Consider the following 17,359-nt stretch of genomic DNA (forward strand, 5'->3'; position numbering starts at 1 on the left):
TGTTTGTGTCCATTTCTGTTAATTCTAACAGCTGTATCTATTCCTGATTGGTTTCCATTGATTGATTTCCCCCACCCTTATGGGTTGTGTCTTTCTGCTTTTGTGCGTACCTGGACATTTTTTATTGTGTACCAGCCATTGTGAATTTTCACTTTGTCGGGTGCCGAGTATTTTTGTATTTCTTCTGTAAGTTTTCTTGGCTTTTGTTCTGGAGCAGTCGGGTTACTTAGAAATAGTTTGATCTTTGAGTCTTACTTCTGAGATTTTTTAGGTGGGACCAGTGCAGTGTTTAATGATAATTATTTTTCACTACTGGGAGCAGTGTAGTCCTGTGTAGTTTATCCAATGCTCGGTGAGTATCGATGTTTCCCATTCTGGTTGGTGTGGGAAGCTTCTGGTAGTTTGCTGGCAATCTTGGGCGTTCCTTGGCTTCTGCTGCATTACGCCTATCTTTGCCTTCTTTCTCACACGGCGGTCTTCCTGTGTGCGTGTCTGTCTCTGTCTAAATTTCTCCATTTTATAATAACACCAGTCATATTGCATTAGTGCCTACCCTGATGACCTCATCTTAACTAATTATGTGTGCAGCAAAGCTTTTTTCCAAAGATGGTAACATTCTGAGGTACTGGGGTTAGGATTTGAGCATAGAATTTTGAGGGGACACAAGTTGACCTGTAACATTGCCCCTGGAATGTTTCCTGAATATACTTCTGTGCTCTTAGGGTGTTACACACCTTCTTCTCTCAGCTTGGTATGCCCCCGTTCCTTTCCTCTGCTTCTCTTTCTTAAAAGCCACCTGCTAATGAGAACCTCTGTTTAGAAGGTTTATCAGATTGCACCTTTTATTATAAATATTTACATGGCATATTTCTGCACATAAAACATTTTTGAAGACCTGGAGAGGATTTGTCCCACTTCTTTCACTGTCTCCCAGTACCACCTGTAGTACTTTATAACTAGTGATTACCCGAATTGAATACGTTAATGAGTATGTCTGAACAGACAAGTTGCAGAATGGACATTTTAAGAAAGATCAGTAACTGCAGGAAGGATTGGAGGCTTAGGCATCTGGAGTCAGGAATTCATTTTGGAGATTATTATAGTAAGTCAGGCACGCATTAATTTATTATTTGAGCCTACTAAGTACGGAAGCCTTCACTGGGTATCAGGAGTAGACCTGTGACAATTTCAGAATTTGCCTCTGTCCCCATGGACCTTACTGTGTGTGGGGAGTCATGAGGTAAGAACAGAAAAGATGGACAAGAAGGGTTTTCCTGAGGAACCCTAGACAAACCTTGAGAATGATTAGTCATGGAGGTGAGGATGAAGCATCGAAAAACATGATGCCAAGCCTGGATGCGTGGGAGAGGACCGTTAGTAGAAATGAGAAGTCAGGCATTTGGTGGGTAGGGGACGATAAATTAGTTTGCTTCTAGATAAGATGAGTAGAACATCTAAGTAGAAAATCCAGATTGCAGAAAACTCACAGTTGAATGGTGGAGTGGTAGATGTTCTTGCTTGGGTATATGGGTATAAAGGGGGAGAGAGCACCAGCAGTTAGTTGGGTGAAGGGGCTGACAGTCAAGAGCAGAGATTTTTCTGGGTAGGTGCTACACCGAACATATTTGTAGGAAGAGGGGAAGTGACTGGGGCACTGGGAGGTGACATGCAATTATTTCCATTTTACAAATGAGAAAACTAGGACACCTAAAAGTTAAGAAAGATGCCCCAGGGACACAGCTAGTAAGTGGTGGAGCCAGAATTGAAATCTGGGCAGGATGGCTGCAGAATCTGTGCTCCTAGGCACAGGATGGTGCTTCTGATAGTTTTCTTTAAATCTATTAACTTTTTAACATGTTACTTTGCTTTCATAGGGAATTAATACTATAAAGTTAGAACACCAGCCCTGCTTGTCACTTACAGAAGGCAAGAGTAAACACGAATATAGGGAAAGCAGAATAATTCAACAAAACAGAATGCATGCCGGAAAGTAATGGAACTATTTGTGATCAGTTAGTAACTAAGGGGTGTTTTCTGTTAGATGCCAGGAGGTTTAAGATGATGAGGAATGTTTCGGAAAATAAGCAACAAGTATTTGAGCATTTACTGTGCCAAGCATTTCATGTTGGTGCGGGGGATGAAGTAGTGAATAAGACAGAGTCCCTGCTTTTGTGGAGCTCGTTTTGTAATGGAGAGAGATACACAATAAACATCTGAACAAATAGAGTTGGGGAAGATGCAGTTTTTGCTGGGAAGATCAGGGATAGTCTTTCCATGGGAGTGCTTTTTTTCAATTTCATTTGGTTTATTTCAAATGAGCAAATGTATCTGTGGGGTAGTCTGGTTTATAGAAGTGCCCATCAGTCGTGCAGATCTCTTGTATCATGAACAGTGTGACATTTTTTTCCCCATTGGAGTACAGTAGTAACAGTTTTTCCATATCAAAGCCCAGCACCCTCTATATAAAAGAGTAGTCATTTGTAATCAGATGCCAAGAAAAAGTTGGGAATTTTAGCACCCTGTCCTTAACCAATATTAGCAGTCTTAACATTCTTACTGGAAGGGCACAGTGGCTTATGCCTGTAATCCCAGCACTTTGGGAGGTTGAGGTGGGAGTATTGCTTGAGGAGTTCGAGACCACCCTGGGCAGCCTAGTGAGACCCTCATCTGTATTTTAAAATAAATAAACAACATTCTTACTGTAATTGATGTGGGAGGAAGAGCATCCCTGCTTTTAAAACGGTAAATCAGTGTTGCTACCGGAGTATCTTAGGTGTTAAGAAGTGAACGCAGTGATGTGCAGGAAAATGTATTGGAAAATCCTTGTTAGTGACCCACACCTGCTGTCCTTGTTGCTCTGAAGAACATGCTACAACTGCAAGTTTGAAAAAGTTTTCCTGAGCATTGGGCCTTTCAACTCTCTCATTTTGCATGTAATGGATTACACTGCTGTCTTATTTTAGCCATCTCCTAAGAAGTATTAGCTCTGAAAACATATTTGCTTTTTTTCTAGAATGCATTGAACTAAATGCATTACTATTAAGATAAATACTGCAGTGGATGCAACTCTTAAAAAAGCTAACAAGTTGCATTTTCAAGAAATTCAAAATGAAAATGGCCTACTAGGGTCTGTGGGGAAAACTTTTAGAAAATCATTTAAATTGATTTTCCCTATTTAATAAAGTAGTTAATGGGAAAATTCATATGGCTTTCCAGCTATTAAAATATTCCTATCCTGACATTTGAGAATCTACAATGTATAGGCAGGTTTGAAATTCTTTTTTTTTTTTTTTAATTTGAGTGGTGTTTCAGAGTTTACAAGTGTGCTCACACGTGTTACCTCACGTAAACCTCACAGAGATGTCAGAATGGCTTATCATCCCAACTTTACAGTAATGGCAGATGAGCCTTGGAAAAGGTCAGGGTCACACAGTGAGTTAGTAGATGTGAGGCTAAAATGGACTTTTCTGTTTATCGTATTGTTTACCGAATGCCTGTAATATGCCTTAGGTACGCAAGAGATCTTGTTCTGCACCCCACCTTGTGGCGGTGGAAGCACACAGGTCAGGCCAGAGGAGGAGTTCTGCTCCTTTTGTGCTCCCTCTGTGATTTGGGAGCATGCAGTTCTTCGTAAGAATCCCCACTCTCCTGATTGTTACTAGTCTTGCCACCATTCCTCATTGCTAGCACTTGTCCCCTGTGTGAGAGGGGTGGGTTGGGAGGGGAAGAGAGGGCACTTAACATCTGATTACAGAGGCAGAGCTTTATGTGTAATAAATGCCCTACTCTCCTAACAGGAGAACTTGCTTCTTTTATATCCCCTTCCTGCCTGTCAATCTATGATTGGATCTCAGGAGGTGAGTTCAGTGAGACAGTGTTTTCTCTGAGGGCCTTGTTTCCTGCTCATTCACTAAAGATTTGTCAGTGAATGAAGCAGCACTTCCACCCTCAGGATCTTATGTTATAGTTGGGGGGAAAGTGACAATGACACACCCCATGTAACTTATAAATAAATATATTTTATGATAGTAATATATAAGTGTACATATATATACACATTTTTATATGTGAACATACATTAAAAAAACATAATTTCAGAATGCCTCACACGAATCTTGCTGCCACTCAAGCCTTTAAGACCTAAAGTCTGCTTACCTCTTTTTGTAGATAAAGTTTTATTGGAATATAGCCATACTCATTGGTTTATGTATTATATCTGTGGCTGCTTTTGTGCTACATGGGAAGAGTTTTGATTCATTGCAACAGAAGCTTCATCTTCCGCAAAGCCTAAAACATTCACACTCTGGCCCCTTAAGAGAAAGCTTGCTGACCCCTGCTCAGGATGTAGCAAGCATTGTACTCACGGCATTATACTCACGGCCATGGTGCAGCTGCAGACTTAGAAAAGAAGGCTTGAGTTGGCGAGCTGATGGACATGGCAGATGGGTGGAACTTAGCAGTGGAGTTTGGGTAGTTTCTAGCCTCTAGGTGTGGGATCACTGTGCTAAATCAGGAGGTGTGGCTAATCTTTGCTTAGAGGTGGGGAACTTGTGCTTTTAAGAAAGCACTTGGTGTTTTCTAGTAAATGTGAATTGTGGCGATTAAAAAAATTGTATATTAAAATTCGGAATTAACAAGTTTATGTAAATTAGAAAGTGAGAGTTGCCGCTGTCCCCTCAATTCCCACTCTTCAAGGTGTTAAGAGCTGCTAAGAGATGGAGTTTTTCCCCCTCTGAGTATTAACTTCTACTTAGTAATTTAAAAATCTGCTATATTTTAGACCATATTTTTTTACATTGTGACCCTGAGGTTCACTTGATTCCCAAAATGTAGTCGGGATTGTTCAGTTGAGTGTTTGTTACATAGAAGATTAACGTGTAAAATATTTCAGAAGAGATTTTAATAGACATCTCCCTGTCAGTTGATGAGTTGACATTGTTTTTCTAAATAGTTTTAGAATTAGGCTTTTTATGACAAGTATTAAAGCACTTTGTGTACTATATTACTGGTATTTTAAATTTTTACAAATTTTTTTAAAAACTCTTGTTCTGGTGGAGGGTCCCATAATCGGAGTCACCTGAGAAACTTCAGAACAATGCTGGTGCCTGGTCCCCATTTCAGGCCTAGCAAGTCCAAAACTCTAGAGGTCAGGAGATCATCTACATTTGTAAAAGCTCTGCAAGTGAGCTATGGAGTAGATAACACTTTTTATAACATAACTTTGTTTTTATAATAAAAATTTGTGGGAAAATAGGAAGGTTTAACATGAAATATTATAGGTATGATTTATATTTCTAGTACAGGTCATGATTTATGCTGAAAAAACTTGTATATTTTATTTAAACTCATATTGAGCAAAGGAGGGAAATATATATAAAACAAGTATTTAAAATTTTTTTTGTTTGTTTTTGAGGCAGAGTCTTACTCTGTTGCCAGGCTGTCAGGCTGGAGTGCAGTGGCACAATTACGGAGCACTGCAGCCTCAACCTCCTGGGCCTAAGTGATCCTCCCATCTCAGCCTCCTAAGTAGCTGGGACTATAGGCACATGCCACCATGCCTGGCTAATTTTAAAATTTTTTTGTGGAGATGAGGTTTCGCTATGTTGTCCAGGCTGGTCTTGAACTCCTGAGCCAAAGCAATCTGCCTGCCTTAGCCTCCCAAAATGTTGGGATTACAGGTGTGAGCCACCATGCGTGGACCTAGGAATTATGTAATTTGATTTGAAGAGTCATATCATTTTCCCCCTGCTTTACTTTTGTACCTCTTCTCCAAGAAAAATGTCTACTCTCTCAAAAACCGAAAACACATTTCTTAACTTCTGGGAGGTAGTTTTGTTTGTATTAGTTCAAGTCCATACTGGAATACGTTTGACCAGTGTTTTCAAGCTGAGAAATGACATTTAATTATTTGTTATCATTTCTAGGTAGATAGTAATTTCTGTATTTACTAAGGTAAGCTAACTGGTTTAACGAACACACCTAATATTTCAGTGGTTTAAATCAGTAGAATTTCTTGCCATATAATAGTCCAATGACTGTTAGTACAATGGGATAACAGCTCTGTTCTGCAGTTATTCAGGCTCTGAACTATGGGCATTTTTCCTATTTTAAATTTAATAGTGTCCAAAGGTCATCCTAGGTTTTGGCATTTGTTGAATGGGGGAAGAGCATGGAGGTTTTCACACGCAATTTTTATGGGTCAGACGTGGTAGTGGCACACATCACTTCTGTTGACATTTCATTGGCTTGGTCTTAGTCACGTGGCCATGCTAACTGCAAGGGAGGCTGGAAATGTAGTCTAGTTGACTCAGGGAAAAAAATGCCTTTGGTTATCAATTAGCAGTCTCTTTCGTGTGGTCAAGGTAAACAACATCAGCAAGACATTGACTTCTCTGTGGGCTACCTAATTATTTCGTTTTTGCTCTTCCTTTTCTCATTTTCCCATGTTTTTGCAGTTACTCTCCACTTTTCCCCATAAATATCCTGTTTTTGAGGTGATGTCCCTCATTCTTCATTTACTTTCAAGTCTAGTCAAGTCAAGTCTCTTGGATGCAGACAACAGAAACCCATTCCTGGCCAAGTTGGGCAGAAAACAAATGTAATGGAAGGCTATATGTTAACCCATAGAATTGATTGAAAGTTGGAAACTATGCTAGAAAAATAAGTAGGGGCCAAAGCAGGTGGCAGCAGAGGACACAGCCAGGGTCGCAGCAGAAGACCAGTCTGCTTTGGATCCCACACCTGGCACTTGTGCCATGCATTGCTGTGTGAGCCTCAACTTTCCTGCCTCCACTGTGAATATTCTCTTACTGTCCCTACATCTTGCAGGAGTGACCCATCAAGACTCCAGAGTCTGAACAGGAGCATGTGATTGTCTAAACTTTGGTCACTAGCAAAGCCCTGGTTACCAGGAGGGTAAGGTAGGAGATTTGTTAGTTTGGCTTTTGTACTTGGTGGCATGGCTTTTTTGCCTTCCATGATTCTCATGAACTGTGAAGAGTGTTCAGATACCAAATGGCCTAAAAATGACAAATACCTATGTGGGAACCTTTTTCATCAGGAGAAATAAGTTGTGGTATAAGATGGGAGGCTGTGTTCCAATCTTGATTTTTATCACGTTGTTAAGCCTCTGGGTTGCAGCCGCCCCCTCTGTAAAGTGAGGTGGGGGAACTAGATGTCTGACAGTGTCTGTTCATTTACTCACTCATTGAATAAATATTTAGTAAGTGCCTTTTATGTGCCGACACAAAAGAATTATCACACCCTTGCCTTCCTGTATTTGGGTGAGTCAGCAGAGAAATCATTCTGATACAGTTAGGGTGAAGTGCTCAGATACTCTAGCCTTGGGCAGGGGTGTAGGAGCTTGTGAGAGTTCCCAGGCCAGCCTGGGCAGAGTGTTGGAGTAGGGGATTCAGGGACCACACTCCGCTTCTTTCACTCATTCGTTTAGTGTTTCCTTTAAGCCTTTGCCTTGTTGTTATGAGAATACAAAAATAAATAAGACCAGTACTTCCCTCCAAAGCACTAATTGTGAGAGCATGCTGATGGCTTTAGCAGTCAGCATGCTTGTTGTGTTGAGATAAGAGCAGAATACAGTCATGCACCAAATAACATTTCAGTCAATGTTGGACTGCATATACGACAGTATTCCCCTAAGACGGTAATGAAGCTACAAAAATCCTATCACCTAGTGATGTCTTGGGATCCTTACCCAAGGAGGTCTTGGCTTACGTGTATGTGTATCTTAATTTTTGAGAAAAATGTTTAAAAAGTAAAAAGTTAAAAAAATGAAAGCTTACAGAATAAGAATGTAAAGAAAACATTTTTGTACAGTTGTGCAGTGTTTTAAGCTGTTATTACAAAAGAATCCAAAAGTTAAAAAAAGATTAAAAAGTTATATAAAGTAGGCTAGTTAATTTATTACTGAAGAAAACAAGTTTTAAAATAAATTAGTGTAGCTTAAATGTACAATGTCTATAAAGTCGACCGTAGTAGACGGTTTAATGTCCTAGGCCTTTGCATTCATTCACCCATCTCTCTTCCTCTCCGTCCCTCCATCCCTCCCTCCCTCCATCCCTCCATCCCTCCCCCACCCATTGCAACTTCCAGTCCTGCAAGCTCCATTCCTGTAAACGCCCACACAAGTGATCTTTTATATCATATTTTTATTGTACCTTTTCCATGCCTATAGCACAAATAATGAGGGTTACAGTTGCCCTCATTATTCAGCACGGCTGAACAGGTTTGCAACCTAAGAGCAGCAGGCTCCACCGTCTAGCGTGGGCATGCAGTAGGCTCCACCGTCTAGTGTGGGCGTGCAGTAGGCTCCACCGTCTAGCGTGGGCATGCAGTAGGCTCCACCGTCTAGTGTGGGTGTGCGGTAGGCTCCACCGTCTAGCGTGGGTGTGCAGTGTATACTTAGTGATGTTCTCACAACCGTGAAATCGCCTGGCAGTGAATTTCTTAGAACATATCCTCATGGTTAGGTGACAGGTAAGTGTTCTGAGGGAAGAATGGAGTAGGGGACCAGTTCCCTGTAGATTCTGAGAACGTTTCTTAGCATGACATTTGATCCTGGGTCTTAAAGTTTGAGTTGAAGACTTCTAGGAGGAGAAAATAGGAGGGCGGGGATAGCATGCTAGTTGGAGAGAAGAGTTGCTGAAGAGAAGAGTGAAGAGCTGCTGAAGAGCACCATTGAAGAATGGTGAGAAGGTCGGTGCAGTTAAGGGAAAGGATGTCATGGAGGGGACAGGATGGAGAGAAATGGTGGGAAATAAGACGAGAGGTATAAACACTTAACCTGGGTACTCTGGGTATTTAAAGTATTGTGAAGTATCGATGATTTTGAGCCTTTTTGTTGTTGTTGTGGACATGAACTTTGACAGCAGTAGGGGGAATACACTGAGGGAGGGCATGGAGCCTGGATAAGGAGCAGTTATTGTAGGGGATTCCCCTGGCCCCTTTCTGGATTAAGAGCTTGACAGAGCGTGGAAATAAGCAGCTGGATTCATGAGACATTCCAGAGGCCAAAGTCACAGAATGTAGTTAGATTGAGGGGGGTTGAGGTAAAGGGGGTGGGGAGGTGGAAGTAAGAGAGCGAATAAGATTGAGGTTTCTAGCTTGAGTGGATGGATGGGTGGAGATGCCGTTTATAGAACTGGGTCAAACTTGGCGCTACTGCCTGCTCCCCAGCCTGTGCAGACACAGTTAAATATAGCATGCCGTGCTTTCCAGCTGAGGCTTGAGTTAGCTTTGGAATCTTTTCTATAGCAGTGAGTGCTCCAGACAGCCACTGCCAATCTATTTGAGTTTGTACTGGAGAGGAAACCTATTTGCCTTCCCTGTCATAGGAGATGGGGAGGGGAAGGGAAGGGGAGCAGGGAGAGGAATCCCACCCACACTAGTCCCTCTTTTCCCTGCGCTCTTTTCTTCAGAACACATCATTTTCTGATCTCACACTCCCCTGTTTTTTTGTTTTTTTTTTTTTTTTTTTTTTTTTTGCTTGAGGATTCTTCTGTGCCCAGCAAAATACAAACTCCAGGAGGCCTGAGATTTGGCCCATAATTTTTGCATTTTTGCCTTTAATGTTAAGAGCGTTGTCTGGAACAGCACTGCCAATAGAAATGTAAGCCACTTAGGTAATTTAAATTTTTCTAGGAGCCACATTTTTAAAAAAGTAAAAAGAGGCCTGGAGTGGTGGCTTATGCCTATAATCCCAGCATTTTGGGAGGGCAAGGCAGGTGGACTGCTTGAGGCCAGGAGTTCCAAGGCTGCAGTGAGCTATGCTTGCACCATTGCACTCCAGCCTGGGCGATGAGGGAGAGACCCTGTCTCTTTAAAAAGAAAAAAGTACAAAGCAACAGTAAAATTGAACTTAAAATATATTTTAATTTACCTGGTGTTTCCAAAACCTATTATTTCAATTTATAATAAAAAAAATATTGAGGTATTTTACATTTTATGTTGCTAAGTCCTTAATCTTGTTTTTTCCATTTATAGCACATCTTAATTCTTTGTAGCTACATTTCAAGTATTCAGTAGCCACATATGACTATTGTTGACTGCATTGGACGGTGCAAGTCTAGAATATAGTAGGGGCTCAGGAGATGTTTGTTGAATGAATGAAGGAGAGGAAGATGAGTTGGTTGTTAAAGGTTGATTGTAGAATCGAGGAAGGGTTTTGTTCTCACAGTGAGGCAGGAGCATATTTTTATGTTTAAGACAAAGCTAGGAGAGAGAGAGGCGGAGATAACAGAAGTCAGCACGTGACTGATGGAGGAAAGCCCGAGCAGGTGTTTGGTCCAGGGGTCTGCAGCCAGGTAGATGGGAGGAGAGATGCCTTGCTAGTTACTTCCCTGAAGGATAATCTTCAGTTACATTTTAAGAGACTCAACTCCAGTTTGTTTGGCATAAACTTCTCATTGAAATGTATTATAACTCTTCCTTCCCCACATTTTAGGTGCTGGTTAGTTGAGGGTCATTTTTAAAGTCTTAAGGTGTTTCCCTAGTGACTTAACAAAAGAAAGGAAAATAAAAGCCTTTTTTTTACGTACAAAATAGGAAAAGTCTTATTGGTGTATCTCAACATCTTTACTTTGGTATCACTCAGCTACAAAAATAAGTACTTTCTATACTAAAAATTGACTTACTGAATCTGATTTTTAGCATTATTATATTTGGAATTTTATAAATTATATATTTTGCAGTCAATATAAAATAAGGTTATTTTCCCCACAGTTGTCTCTCAGTCTTTACATACTCGAGTCCTCAATCTCCTACATAGTCTTTCATATTAGGAGATGTAGTCTCCTTTTTTTTTTTTTGAGACAAGGTCTCACTGTGTTGCCCAGGCTGTAGTGCAGTAGTGTGATCACAGCTCACTGCAGCCTCGACCTCCTGGGCTCAAACGATTCTCCTACCTCAGCCTGCCAGATAGCTGGGACTATAGGCGTGCGCTACCATGCCCGGCTGATTTTTAACGTTTTTGTAGAGATGGGATCTCTCTGTGTTGCTCAGGTTGGTCTTTTAACTCCTGGGCTCAAACCATCCTTCTGCCTCAGCCTCCCAAAGTGCCGGATTGTAAGTGTAAGCCACCGCACCTGATCTCCATTACTTTGAGTAACAAAGTCTTATATGAGGTTGACACACAGACATGGAGCAACCTCTGTCAATAGTAGTTTTGGATGCTTATGGAGGTCACTTGATGGAATGAGTCTAAAAAGTGAAGCAATGAAATGTAACGGATTTTTTAGGTTATGACCTCACATTTTCAGGTAATGATATTCTAAATCTTTCAAAAAATCATTTTAAAAAGTATTGTTGTAAGTGAAAATAATTAATATACCTATTGGGTTAATGGAAAACACCACCTTTCTGATGTTAAAAAATTTTATCTCATTGTTACTTGAGATAAAATATCCAGTTATAGTATTTTACAGGGATTCAGTAAGTGTTGTATCTAAAACAACTTAGAAGTTAAGATTATGTGCTGTGGAAAACCAGATGACTTAAACAGGATTTAATGACGACAAAGATGCTGATGTTAAAGATGGAGTAGGCTTTCCACTATATTGAGAAGGGCACCTTATCCAGACTGAGATTTTGATAAGTGAGATTGGTCTTATCTCTTTGCTTTTGGGACAGCTTTATATTCCTGAGTGTGCTGTGCTCAGCCAGATGTGATAATGTCAAAGCCGGTAGTGATTGTAGAGATGGTTATTCAGGGGTGGTCACCTTTTTTTTTTTTTTCGTGCCCCAGCATATTTGAGCAGGTTAGGTTACATTCTGGCAAAAAACAGGCTCCCAGGACAATTCTTGGGAGATGGGGGAGGGAGAGAGTGGTGTATATATTTTGAAGAGGTCTTAACTACACAGTGATTCTACCCCTGTGTGTGAGGGGCTGGGCTCTTTGGACAGATGACATGTTTTTTCCAGTGTTATGGAGTTAACCTTAGAGCTGGGACCAGAACCCTGGACTTGCTCCTTGTGCCAGTTTTAATTTTCTCAGCCACACCCTTTTCTTTCCTTTTATTTTGTACCCTTTTTTCTTACTATTTTCAATAGAATTTTAAATGTCATATGTTTAATAAGATGGAAACTGCTGATATAAATCAAGAAGCAGTCTTTAAATTTTAAATGATGGTACATTTACGGAGACATTATCAACTAATTTAATTCCTTTTTCTGACTTTTTAAGTCACCTCTTTTTTCCAAGTCACCATGGCTTGGAACCGCTAAGTCATTCTTGAATCCAGCTGTCTCTTATCTGTCGTCCATATTGAAACAGGTTTTGAAGTCCTGTCAGTCTGCTCTCAAAGTGTCTCTTCATGCATCTCCTTCCTTTCTTTTGCTGACATTTCCCTCCTTAAAGGCTCTCACCGTCCCGTGCTTGGGCTGGTGCAGTAAGCAACTGATAGATCTCTATTTGTGGTTCCTCCTGGTTCCAGTCCACCTTACACATTCGTTCTATCATTTAGCATTTGCCATTTGCCAGGTACCATTTTAAACATTAACTCTTTACTGTTCTTAATACCTTGAGGTTTAAGTACTGTTATAAACCCATTCTGCAGATGGAAAGGGAGGTATGGATTTAATTGATTTGCCCAAAGCGACACAGAAGTTGGTAGCTAGCTAGTAAATGGCAAAATTGGATCCAGACTCCTTATGGTGTTAATTGCTATAGCTAAAGATGAAACTGGAGTTGTGCCACTCCTTGCACACTTTTATCTGGCACCCTCTTAGGCTGTTTTAGAAAATCCCATGTTTTAGCTTGCCATTCTGTTGACCCAGCCTGCCTTTCTAGCCTTAACTTACCCCTCTGTCTATATTCTATTTTCCAGCCAAATATGAGGTGACGTTTAAGCTGCTACTTGAAAGAGAAGTGGGAGTTAGGCAGAGCAGTAAGGGAATCATGTTTGGGGAAGAGTGAAGAGTGTACTTGAGAGAGTGTGGAGGTGCCTTGGAGGAGCTGGAGCCCAGAGGCGCCCCATGAGAACAACACAGGAGGCTGCAGGTGGAGGTGGGTGCCTGATTGTAGAATGCTTTCTAGTTGTCTTCCACAGGACATTTTTGGGAGCTATTCACAAGATTCATGGCTACCGTGCTCTAAAATTTGATGTGAAGTTCATTTTTCCTGGACTTCTTACTTAATTCCTCTCTCTTTTGGCCCAGCCACCCGTTTGCCAGTTTACACGGGTGATGAGCAGGCTGTTTGGAAAGAACGTCCTCGAGCAGGGTGCTGTTTCCTAACCCTGCGTCTTTTTCCCCTCTGAGATCAGTTTATCTTTATTCACTTGCAGGTGTTCAACAATCTTGTCTTTTATGGGGAGTTTCTAATGTGTCTTGAGCACTTTCCCACCCCTCCTATCTTGGAGGCATGGTTCAGAGTGGAAAAGGGCGCGGGCCCACCTACCTTTGGCCTTCCCACCTCAGCCACCATGCTTAGGGCCGTGGTGGAGTGCTTGACCTCTTTCTGTGTACAATGCAATACATGCTGGAATAATGCCACCTTATGCATAGGGCTTTTGTGGGTGTAAGGGCATACCGGAACAAGTTGGCACAGAATAAGAGTTCAGTGAATGTTGTCACACTTTTTATTGCTTTTTAATTGTGAAAAACTCACAGATTCTGTAATAAAGGGTCATAGAAACCTGCTTTATCCATACTATCATTATTGAGAATACTTTCTGGTTTGGAAAATTTGCTTGAGAGGTAAAAAGAAAATTTACTTATTTATTTATTTATTTATTTATTTAGTAGAGACAGAATCTCGCTCTGTTGCTCAGGGTGGAGTGCAGTAGCACGATCCTGGCTCACTGCAAACTGACTCCCGGGTTCAGGTGACTCTCTTGTCTGAGACTCCGGAGTAGCTGGGACTACAGATGCATGCCACCACACCTGGCTAATTTTTATATTCCCCCCCGCAAGACAGAGTCTCACTCTGTTGCCCAGGCTGGAGTGCAGGGGCACGGACTCGGCTCACTGCAACCTCCACCTCCCGGGTTCAAGCTATTCTCCTGCCTCAGCCTCCCTAGCTGAGACCACAGGCGTGTACCACCATGATCGCCTAATTGTCTGTGTGTGTGTTTTTAGTAGAGGTGGGGTTTCGCCATGTTGACCAGTCTGGTCTCGAACTCCTCGCCTCAAGTGATCCGCCTGCCTCGGCCTCCCAAAGTGCTGGGATTACAGGCATGTGCCCCCGCGCCTGGCCTTTTGTGTGTAACTTTTAAAGCGTCTCTGGTCAGATGAATATTTTGCCTTTTGGGTATTTTTAAATGGAAAATTTCTGTAAATAATCAGTGTTTTAATTAGAATCACAAAGCCAAATGATTGCCTCATTGGATAATTTTAAGTATTATGCTGCAATTCAATATAGGTACCAAGTACTTAACTAGACTTAAAAATATCTTGTATGTTTAACAGCTGTTTAGCTAGAACTAAAAAAGAGCAAGTCCTCTATGTGTATGCTTCTCCCCTTTTCTCCCTGGAATGGGAGAAGGAAAAAGTTAATTTTTTTCCCCCTTGACTGCTGTTGCTGTGCCTGCTTTAGAAGAAGACAGAGGTAAAGATCAGGGAAGGCAACTTTCTTTCCAAAGAAACGTTATGTGCCTGAAACTTAGTAACATCTTCAGACACTTCTTAAAATGGCTTGGTTATGGCATAGCTGAAGGTCTGAGGCCGTGGTAGGTAACCTTCTGCCTGTGTTGTATTCCTGGCCGCCTCTGTGTGTTCTGACCCTGCTCCTCTAGAGAGGAAAGCAGCTAAGCAGGCACCTTTCAACTTTTGAATGGCTTCATAGTATTACAGCATTTAGATGTGTTGTGCCGTTCCCCCTCTTTTTGTACTTACGGGTTTCTTGGAAGACAGCTGTAATATGCCTGTAGGCACGCTAGACGAAGTTATGGTCAAGGGGGCGGTAGGGGAGGGCATCTGGGTAATTTACTGTGTGTGTGTGTGTGTGTGTGTGTGTGTGTGTGTGTGTGCGCGCGCGCGCGCGTGTGTGTACATATACATATGTATTATATTTTAAAAATTTTACGTAACTAGTATTTCACTATCTTTTTGATTTTGAAAAAAATGAACTAAGTTGAACTTTAACCACCATTTATTAAAACATTTCTTTTAAGCTCTAAACAGAGGCTCCAGATCGTCTTTGAGGCACATTTCCTGTCCCCTGGCAACTCTGTGTGTAACGTTTCAAACCCAAGGCATTGTACAAGGGAGAGGAGTACTTTGGGTTTACATGGTAGAGGGTGATGATGAATACTCTTATTTCACGTGTAAGAAGACCGGCTTATTTGTTGCCATGCCCCACACTGATGCTGGGGCCAAGGCAAGCAAAAGGGGATGCCTAAGTCCCAGCCTAATGTCTGTCTTCTGTAGAGCAAGCTGAACTTTCAAAGGTATTTCTCGTTTTACCTGTTTTGTAAATGAATATGCTAACTTTGCACGCCGCAGAGGAATGTGAGATATAGAGAGCAGGCCGAGGTCCATGGGGCTTCATAAAGGGCATTTTGAGCAGCTGGAGGCTTGTGGTTACCATGTCCAGGCTCTTCCCCTGCTCTCCTTAACTATCCTACAGATGTCTCTGACCTGGGAGGAAGGAAGAGAAGACCTCATCTCCTGACTGAGAGTGGGAAGTGGCAGTCACTGAATGCGCTTGCCGTGTGACATTACTGCACGTCAGGCTGGCAGTTCACTGTTTTGTGTGTGGAGGACTGTTTCTGATGCTCTCTGCTATTTGCTAAGCCATAAATAAGGATACACCGTCTGACAACTATTATAATAGTATGAAGGACAGCTTTGAAATCAAGACTGTCTGATAACCTTAAGCTGTGGTCACTGTCATTTTTCTCTTAAAAGACCCTGGACTCTCAGGATCTGGCTTACCATCTTTGATGGACAGTCATTTTATTAGCTTGCTTGAAAGAATTAGTTCCTCTGTTATAATCACTGTAGTGTCAGTTGGAATGACTTGAGCCATTTTTGTAAAACTTGTGAAATCTTTATGTATTTATGAAAGTTAAACTTACTGAAGGCTGAATGACTGCAGTGAAAGTATGAATCCTTTAATTAAATAAGTGGTTAGCATTTATATAAGCAGTCTAATTAGGACCCCAAATATTTGCTCATTTTCTTGAGGGCTACTAACCTGGATGCCTGATGGAGTAATCATCACTGTCCTATGTAGATCTTGTAGATTTTTGAAAGTACTTTCTGTCTCACGGTGGTAGATTTTGTTTATTTAATTATTTAGGGGGCATGTTCTCAGTTTAGACTGATTAGTTACCTGCTGAATAAATAATGCTATTCTAATACCCTGCTAGGAAGAAATTTATGTAATTGAAATTCTGATTTCTATGTAACGTTCTGTTTTCGTATTGAGACATGATACTGCCTGACAGGGCTGCTTCAGCAGCTGTCATCTGGTTTGTTGTTTCTTGCGTTGTTATATGGATTCTGCTAGCCTAAAAGGCATTCTTCTCTGTGTCTCTGCAGGGCTGTCCAGTGAGTCATCTAAAATTAAACTTCGATCAGAAATAAGTTTGGTTTTTTTCCCGCAAAGGACTGGAGTGAGTGGGCTTGAGAATACTTGTATGCAAATTAAAAATATATATATTCATAAATATTTGGGAGCATTAGGTCAAGTGCCAATTAAGTCAGGAAGGATCCTGCAGCCATAGTCATGAAGATAAACTTTTTAAATTGCATTTGCTCAAACTTAAACATGTTTGTGAGTATTTTGTATAAGCGACCATTATTTCAGTTGCTGTGTTAGATTTGTTGGTTTCTTTAGCATGGATTTTTTTTTTTTCGGTAAAGTATTAATGTTTCAAAAGATTTTTTTTTTTGCAGTCATTTAAAATCAATTGTCAGTTAATACCTAAAATTCGGCAGATTGTATGTTTTATTTATTGCAACATGTTAAGAATCTTTTGTTTCCTGTTGACATTTTAAAAATCTCCTAATGGCAGATTGATTTGTCTGTGCTCTTTTTGTATTATTAAGTCAGGCAGCAGATACTTAGAGAGCTTCTGCTGTTTTAAGCCATAGGGAGGCAGTAGCGAACAAAAGGGGCGGGGGAGTCTTGTGGCGTTCACATCTCAGAAATGTTACTGCGCTAGGAGGGAGACTTTGGCTTCTAATCCACTGTTAGCCACTAGCCTCCAGTCAAAGTTAGAGAACCACCGGTCTTCATTCTTTTCATTAAGTGGTTGGACTTGTCTAAAAAGGTTTAATTTCACCTCCAGACTTTGTCTTGAGACATTGCGTGTCTTTGTTTACCTGTCTTTTGTTTCCAAACTTCCCTACACTCATTCCTAGATTTAATTAAGGGCTCAAAGACTGCTCAATACCTTGT

General features: G+C 41.1%; 1 protein-coding gene across 10 annotated transcripts in view; it reads left to right on the top strand.

Moving 5' to 3' along the window:
- The window catches only part of DYRK1A (dual specificity tyrosine phosphorylation regulated kinase 1A), a 149,463-nt gene that overhangs the window by 77,495 nt on the left and 54,609 nt on the right, over positions 1 to 17,359 (top strand). The window lies entirely within an intron of this gene.

Source organism: Gorilla gorilla, chromosome 22, assembly GCF_029281585.2.
Source record: "Gorilla gorilla gorilla isolate KB3781 chromosome 22, NHGRI_mGorGor1-v2.1_pri, whole genome shotgun sequence".
In the NCBI taxonomy this organism is placed as follows: Eukaryota; Metazoa; Chordata; class Mammalia; order Primates; family Hominidae; genus Gorilla; species Gorilla gorilla.